Source organism: Hetaerina americana, unplaced genomic scaffold, assembly GCF_022747635.1.
Source record: "Hetaerina americana unplaced genomic scaffold, ioHetAmer1.1.p SCAF_21, whole genome shotgun sequence".
Lineage (NCBI taxonomy): Eukaryota > Metazoa > Arthropoda > Insecta > Odonata > Calopterygidae > Hetaerina > Hetaerina americana.
The window spans coordinates 8,618,737-8,627,916 of NW_027286775.1; positions in this window are offsets into that span (position 1 = coordinate 8,618,737).

Consider the following 9,180-nt stretch of genomic DNA (forward strand, 5'->3'; position numbering starts at 1 on the left):
TTCAAAGTGATACATATGAAATGTACAAGTATGTATTCTTGTATGTAATTCCTGAAACCGTTCATATTTTTAATCGAGTGTTTCAAAACTGATTTGGTTCAAGTAACTCCAATAATGCTTTGTACCAAATATGAAAACCTTAATGTAATGGTGAATACAGCGGTAAAGAGTAGAATGTTCGGTTGACGTGGCAGAGATAAGAAAATAATAGGAATTTTGGACGGGATTAAGGGAGGCAGGGGGTATTTGGAGTTGAACGATAGTTCAAGGAAAGTGAGCCCGAAATTGCGAGGAAGGTGGATGCAGAGCATTTTTATTGGGGTCGGGATGTTGTGAACTGATACACGTAGACGGGAGGAATTTGGGAAAGTGAGGTAGAGGGGGATCAGAGAAACGAGAATTTTGGATTATGTGAAGGGAGACAGAAAGGGTTGACGAATTGAGTAACAATTTGCTTTGATGTGGTTTTTGTGAGGTTGCGTCCTATTAAGTGATTGACAATGGAGCATCGGTTGGCTAGTGCACCCAGCCAATACTTATCCTAACCGGTGGATTACTCTGAATAATAATTCCAAAGAAACTGCGTGAGATGCCGCAACAGTAACTTTTAACGGAGTCATCCGCTAATGCGCATTTCAATGCAACAATTTCAGACTGTAAAAATCATTCGCCTTGACTGGGATTCGAACCCAGATCCCTCAATATCCGGTCGAGTGCTTTAGCCACTTAAAAAAATTTCTGAGTTTAAGAGGACGCCGCGGTAGCTTAAGTGGCTAAAGCACTCTTGTGAAAATCCACATGTGCAGTGAGACAGGGTCAGGTGGCACACAAGTCCCAAGTAATCATAAAAGACAATAGATAAAACCAGTCAGTAAAACAAAAGTACATTTAAAGGAAACTTCCAAACACAAATCTCTTTCACAAAAAAAAGAAGGGAAGCCTATTTATAGTGTTGGATGTAAGGATGTGTTTTTGGTTATGAGAAATCGTTTTTATAGATACTGTGACCATTCAAAACCTAACTTAACCGGTAGAATACCGAATAAATTCCTAATCTTTTGCCATTATTTCATTTACAAGCTTATACTATGGGTTTTGAGAACAGCTGAGATGATGCTTCCTACATTGTAAACAGCTGATGCGAAATTTGAGAGTGTCAGAGTATTTTCTTAAAATTTAGCTTTCAAAAATGTATAATTTTTTCTATGAACTGCTGCCGCGACATTTGATGATCTTGAATTAGTTATTTAGGAGTTGTTAACTTTGAAAAAATGGCAAAACAGCCAAGGTCGTCTATACAACTGCACTTATGCAATGATGAAATTATGTCGTTTATAAAACTCTATTGCAATAATGATCGAATTACAAGAAATAATATTTGTTACCACGGTAGTATTTGATGACTAGGTTGTATGCATTTCGTCGTTTTTTCTCAGAATTATACTTATTGTTTTCGAATAATGTTTGTTAGGACAACCATTAATAAGAATAACGATAACTTATTGCTCAATAAATGCTTTGTATGCCCATCATTACCCATATATTGTGTCATCATTGTTAAAAAAGCATTACAATTTCTTAACGACTTATCAGATGACTGCAAAAATACTGAAAAAATGCTCAATTTCGCCCCTTAAAAATACCGTCGGTAGACCTTAATTTGAAAGCGTTGGTGGAATGTCGATTCTGTAGTAGGTTATTGATCTTTTCCGGGAAATGCCTGTGCCCAATAAGGAAAACTTTTTCAAAGAATACATTTTCTCAAATTAAATTCTAGCTAAATAATTATTTATCGCCATTGCAGGATGCCGATCGTTCGCCGACAAATTTCATAGATGGAGTAAACATCGTTCTCCATAATTGCTTCGAATGGCTTAGGAGAGGGAATAGCGCTGGTTAATTCGAGTGTGGCGGAATATCCAAGACAGACCATCTTGTGTCTTTTCATGGGGAGTAATTCCCCTGTCTAAGGTCTCAAATCTCATCTCTAAGGCGTAAAGGGAAAATTAGTTCCCCATACAAGTGGAAGTGTGCCTTTCATTAGATTTTATCGGGCGGTTGGGTGATATCTTCCGGTGGAACGTCTCAGTTAGGTGGGAGCTAAGGTGCTCCTCCGGGGGTGGGGGGGGGTGAGGATGGAAAGGGAAAATTACAGGCCATATGAGACGGGTGAGACGACGCTGTTACATTAATTTCACATGGCACCAAGTTCTTCCCATCGTCCCCGAAATGTACGGAGTGTGAAATATAGTCCATTTGCACGCCCCGTCGACTTTAAAAAAAGGGGAAGACGAATTCGAGAAGAATAAGTATCCTCCTTTTTCCTCCGGGCCGTATGACTCACGCGTGCGCACTTGCAAATGAAATCTTGCGAGTGTCTTAATAGTTTTCAGCTCTTTTGTTTTTCCCCCGGCGATTCGTGTGAAAATGTAAATGATGTGCGAGCATAGCTCAAAGGCGGGGATTGTTGAAAACAAAAGAGTGCCGTGCGCATGCTGTAAACAAAGCGACAATGGCCGAAAGTGGCAGACACATGAAATTGAGCTCGGGTAATGACGCCACGAAATATTTCAACTCCCACATTTCAAAAGCCTCCAGTCTACGTCTATTCTCCTGCTTCGATGACCACGTTTCCGCACCGTACATAGCTACGCTCCATATTAAAGTTTTTACGAGTCTTTTCTTAATATCCTTACCAAACGTCCCTCTCATCAACTCCCTCCTCCTTGTGAAAGCCTCTTTGCCTAGCGCAATTATTCTCCTTACGTCCCTACTACTTTGACCGTGTTGGTCCAAAACACTTCCGAGATACGTAAACTGTTCTACCTGCTCTAGTTTTTGCCCTCCTATTTTAATGCTAAGCTTAGTCTTTTTCTTTCTAGAAAATCGAATAACCTTTGTTTTTAATTAATATTTTCATCACGTACCTATCGCTCCAGCATGTTTTCATATGATCAGCAATGCTTGCAACCCCTTTGGCGTTCTGACAAACTAAAGATTGGTCATCTGCAAACCTAACTGATTTTGCGAATTCCGACTTCGATTCCCATTTGGTTTAGTAATGTGACCATTTGAAAGCGATTTAAATTTAATTGCGAAAATGTTGATCTCATAACATTCCAAAGAGCTGTTCGCGAACATGAAGCGCTCTTTGCACAAACGAACCTCGGAGTATGATTTTAAGAAGCGGTTTCGTGCGACTGCGAGAGGTCGAATCGAATCGTTTGTAAAGTAAGTTCGAGGCAGAATGTCATCGCTCGCTCTTCGATTTTCTGGCATGGAATCTTACGGAGTGAGATGGCGCACTTATTTTAATTGAGTAAAACTATCGTAATTACTTCAAAAGCACAATCAGGTTTGTTTTATGGTTCTAGAGATTAAACAAACTATTTTCGTATTTGTGTTGGGTGCTTGATTTACATGATCCACCAAGTGCTTTTCGATTTACGAGATTCATGATCTTTTCTCCATCAAAAATGTTTGCATGGCCAAATCTGTCTGCCATATTTTTAAAGTCGTAATTATTCCCGCGGCAAATATCAGAATGCTCACCAACAATAATGAAACAGAATAGCATTGTCCTACCGCAGAAGGGGAAAGTATTCGGGTCAAAAATGAGTTTGGTGGGTATTCACCCCGTGCCACACACCCTAGCCGTGGCTTGTTGGGTACTAGAAAAATACTGGTAAAATACAAATGTCAGGAGGATAAATAAAGGCAAGGATCCAAACGCAACCATTTTGTAACAACTCCACGTGACTCTTTTGTTCATGCTTCCGTTTTGTTTTCATATCCATTATTATGCGCGTGGCTTCGAGCTTTGTCTCAAGGAGATCGCGAAAGTTCGGCAGAAAGGCTGTTTCATCGTTCGAATTCGATTATCAAAAATTTGTTACATATTTTCAAGGTTTTAGTGAATGTTTTTTCCCTTTTCCTAATCCTTTAAAAGCCCTTCCTATCCCTTATCCCTTCACCTATTCCCACCTCACGCTCGAAACCCACTGCCATACACTTTTTTTAGTGGATCGCGAAGTATTTGTGTAGATGTAAATATATTTCCGAGGTCAACCCTTTTGCCTGCAACCCTTTTGGACGCGTACCATTCGAGGATGTTTGGGAACCCGATTGGAATATTTGTCGGCCTAGGGTTCATTTCGAGTCACGACCCAGGGTTTCCCCGACTCGTTCCCACTCGCAAACTCTGCCAGCCTTCGTCGACGAGAGACCCACTTCCGAGGGGGGACTGCTTTTTCAATGTGGAAAAAAATAAAACTCTTAAAAAGAAGAGCAACACCCGCATGGGAGACGCACACTGCCGTAGAGTTTTTTCTTATGCCACTGTCACTCCCCTTAGAAGCGATGCAAATTGGATGGCCTCGTGCTCTTTCGCGATGGCATGGAGAAGGAGCTGTGTCATCTCTTGCCATGTCCCTTATTTTTAATTCTGCAGCTGTTTATAATTAATGACGTTATTTGTAACATTTTGAAGTTTTAATATTAATCCGGAGTCCACCGCTTCTTTGTGATTTACATTTCAATTTTCTGTTGAAGATTTGCGTTGGGAAAATATAAATTTTTTCCTAAAGTGGTTTTACTGAATGATGATAGGGTGAGGCACCATCGTCCGTTCTTGTGCTTTCACGAAAAGATGTCCATAGCAACGACTTTGAATGCATTTCCGCAGAGCGGCGCTAATGTTCCTGAGCCCTGCCACGTGCATTTTTTTCAAGTTTTTCTCCACCCAGAGAGTATGCTGAAACTGCACGCTGTTTCAGGTTTGATCGGAGATCCCATTCCGGGAACCGAGCACTTGCATTGCTGAAATGTCTAGAAAGGGACTCGCAGTGTGACTCGTCCACTTCTGTCCTGTTTGGCGACCAATTTACGTGTGCCATTGAGGAGGTCATTGTTGTGTTCAAATTGGAGGAGGATCGATCACACTTCCCCGAGGCTATATTGATATAATCAAAACTCATTCCATCAATCGTTTTTCATTTTTCATCAGTAAAAAACGTTCGCCTAATGCCAACCTTTGTATTTTTCATTTCATGTGAGAACCTCAGCAAACTGGTCGTGAATTAGGTGAGCAGATTCAAGTTTTTTGGATTTGCGGCTCGAAATCGTGGCAACGGACCCTGGTTTTTGTAAGTTGGCCCTGATTTATGGAAAACGGTCGCGGATTTGTTCTATGTCTCTATTAGGAGGAAGCTCAGAAAGCTTTATTTTGGCAATTTGCCCTGTTTATGAACAGAGGTCTCTGTGTGTAATGATGCTGTGGTCCATATTTTTGGTATCCGACTCCTTGTGTAGCCGACATGTTTTTTTTGCTTGTTAGCCTCGAATTTTAGCAAAAGTTCCTGATTTTTTGCAACCAGCCATTAGTTTTAAAACGCGGCGCTGAATTGTGGTGACCGATTATGAATTTTGTCCGACTGTTATGTTGAGTAGCCGAGGGTAATAATTTCAGATTCGCTTTTATTTGTCGTAGAGTTAACTTTCGCAAAAAATGGTGAAGTCTAATAATATCTAAGGAATATTAATTTCATTGTGCATTATTCTTGAGCTGTTAAACACGGAAAATTTGGCGCAAAATTCATTGTCTGAACACCTATGCAAACATGTAGTTGGAATGCATAATTAACAGAAAGACATGTGAAAACTGAAACTTGTGATTTACGATGAATATTTTTGCATTACGAAGGAAAGCCAATAAGTAGGTCACCAACTGTTGTGGAATCAGAGGAAATAGATCGTTCTCTAAAGATGTCAATAGGTGGTGGTATACTCCGACCCGACGAAAGGCATGTGATAACAACCACCAACCACTTTAAGTCAACCCAAAATTAGAATGTTTTTCATTGGTGAAGGGGGAGGGAGTGATATCACTTGATACTCAACCCAGCGGTGTTTAAAAGGAACACAATAGCAGGTTGAGGAGGGGAGCTGATTTCCCTGTGCCGCCTCTGGTTGGAGATTCGGCAGCCGAACACTCACACACTGTGTATGGAGCCGAGGGGTGCCCCGATAGTTAATTGAATGCAGGCCTTCCGGTCGGGAGCCTCGCCTCCAGAGGTCAAGCATCCTAACTGATGTTCCTGCTAGCAAATCGGTACGTTTTGTTTGTTTACGTTTCCAAGATAAACAAACCGTTTATCTACTATTGCCGCTGACATGTTGTTCCACAAATCAATTTCGATTATTAATTTAAAACGTTTGTTTTTTTGAATCATTAGTTTTTTCTCCCGGAAATTGGTATTCTTTACTCCCGCGATGGAATTGGGTCCGTTTCTCTACTGATAAAACGTTAATTGATTCGACTACCGATTCTCCCAGTTGTAGTCACATCAACAATGGTGACTTTCAAAGCACACCAGAAAAACAATATGGCGTCTTTGAGCAACGCCCTTTCCTTTGCACGCTCTATCAGCTGAACTCCCATACTCCATAAATACAGTTTTCGGGAAATTTGTGTGCTGTTGGTCCCATTGACAGTGAAAATATTGTGAAACTCATTGATTCTGGCAACTAGTGTACCCCATACTTTAGTATACTGTGGTTAACTATAGACGTTTTACAACAATTGCCGTTATTTTCCTTGGACACGAGCCGAAAACGTTTTGTATCAGACGCCAAGGATAATCTCATACGTATTCAACGATATGGAGAAGCAAGTACATGTACAATTAGTGGCACGAAATACATCAACAATTCAGTGTACACAGTAAGCGCTCTTTGGCGGATTCTCATTCCGTTTAACATTCACCCTCACTCATTCGTGTTTCCCACCTCAGGTGAGCTCCCGGCGTCGCCATGTCCCAAATGAGATTTATTTATTTATTCAGTATAAGTCCGAAAACAGCACATTTTGGCCTTTACATCGAAGTATTAACAACGATAACAATGGTCACATTTACAAACACCCAAGCCCTAGATGGAGTGAAACTCACCCAGGCGGGAATCGAACCCGCGACCCTTGGAATGGCAGACGAGGACGTTACCCCGCCGCCACCGGGGCCGGCGAGATCCTGAAAATGTATTATAACTAGCGGACCCGCTCGCTTTTATTTTCAGATAGATATTTTGGTGCCTTGCAAGCCCCCCTTGTAGGGTATGCGACAAGGGATGAATACACACCTGACTAATTTTGACACGAAAGTGAGCTTACCTCGGTCGGATAATATTATTCTCATCCTTAATCGTTCGTGGAATAAATGGCATATTAAAATAACATCTTTTACTCATACTATAACTGGTGAAAATCGTCTTAAAGGTGTTTCTTCTGAATTTACGACACTGTCGCGAACGATTAACCATGTATTTAATGTGTTCTGTCTGCTATTTTGAATTATGTTACTTTGTTATTCTGCAGATTACCCTAAATTCCACCTCGAAGGGGTTTGGCAAGGGTTGTCAGGCCGCCAGTCTTCAGTGCTATCGGAGATTATTTGAGCCGGTCGAACGAATTCATTTCTGAATACTGAGACCACTACTGTTGTGGTCTTGGAAATACTTGGCAAGATAGATGTCTTTTATCTGCTCGAACACCCAGGATTTCTGTAACGCATCACTGTGGTCTTGTAATGAGAGGTTAGAATTATTTCCTTCTGTTTCATCGTTATACTCGAAAGCACGTGTTCTTACCATCCATAACGACTTCTTACTTAGGTATGAAATTTAAAAGTCGTTAAGTGAAGTTGACACAGTGATGGAAGTAAATTAGAAGCATACACTATTATTAGTAGTAGTACTATATAAAAACAGCGGATGTATCCTGGTTTAGAATTTATTTTTAAATATGGAAAAATCCGGTCCTGAAACACGCCATCTTGTTTATCCGTAGTCTCATCACAGTTGCCATTGTTACTGTGGACACACTCGGGAGAAACTGTAACCAAATCATTTAAAGCTTTAGAATTGGAGGGACGACTCTTTAAACTTCAAGGGAACTAAACTAACCGAATTGTTAAGAGAAACTATGGGTTTGGTACCAATATATTCTTTAAATTATCCATAATATATTGTTCCTATATTTCTTCCGTGAATCCAATCTGTACGTTACTAATGATAATTTTGATATCCTATCACATGATATAATTTCAGCTCCTAGAAAATTCAAAATATCTTATTAATGATTGCTGAGGAAATCCTTTCTTTTCCTCCCGCCCTCAAAAGGACTGGCGTATTATTTTCTCATCTCTCAGGGAACATATTTAAATTTTGCCTCGGACCAGAGAATTTTAATGTCCCCTGATCCTGTAGAGATTCCTGTAGAGATTATAAAGAGAATTCGGTCATCTTCCGGTCGACTACGGTTTAGGGGATGATAGTTATAATGCGTTGGGAATAATCATTCTTTTTTTTTTAACTGTCCTCATTCGATGATGCCGAGGTCGTTTTTCTTTACTTCCTCTCAACTTCATCCCCCAAATTAAAGAGTTAAAAAAGTTTTTATTTTTCTTATTTTAAACGGAACTTTGCTGATTAAAGCGAAAAGGTAAATAAAAAAAGCGTTTATTTTTTTGGATGGTGGTTGGTGGCAAGAAACATCTAATAAGTCCGAGGAAGGGAAACCGCTTGAAAATTTTTTAATAATTGTTTGCGGAGTATAAAGGATGAAGTATTTTGCTCCCTATTGATAGAGGTTTTTTCTTTATTTCATTGTTATAATAATATAGTCCAGCACGTTGAAACATTATATTACTTTCCTTTTGCAATCCACTCCGGAAATCATTTGGCAAAAATGTCCGTCTCATCGCTGATTTTCACGGTTCCAATCGTTCCCACGAATTGGTGCTGCATCGAAAGAAGTTTGGTGCGAACCTACTATAAGGTTACCTAGGATACCGTGTCCAGAAGGTTTAAATGGACTAATCATAGCTTCACAGCACGACAGCAAATATTTACAGAACGAGTCTTGTGTTTTCTGCGTCAGTATTTAGATTAGACTCGATTAAATACTTGAGGACGTTACTCTCACTCACGACATCTCCTGGGCGACACACAATGTTCGGAGAATATGTGGACAAGCCAATGAAAAATTAGGATTTATTACGGGAGCAGAGGGCGTAAATGCGATGAAAAGGTCAAAGAGAAATGTTATCTGTCGTTGGTTGGGTCTCATTTAGAAGAATAAGCTGCAAGTATACATGCATGGGATCCTCACAAAGTTGGATTGATTAA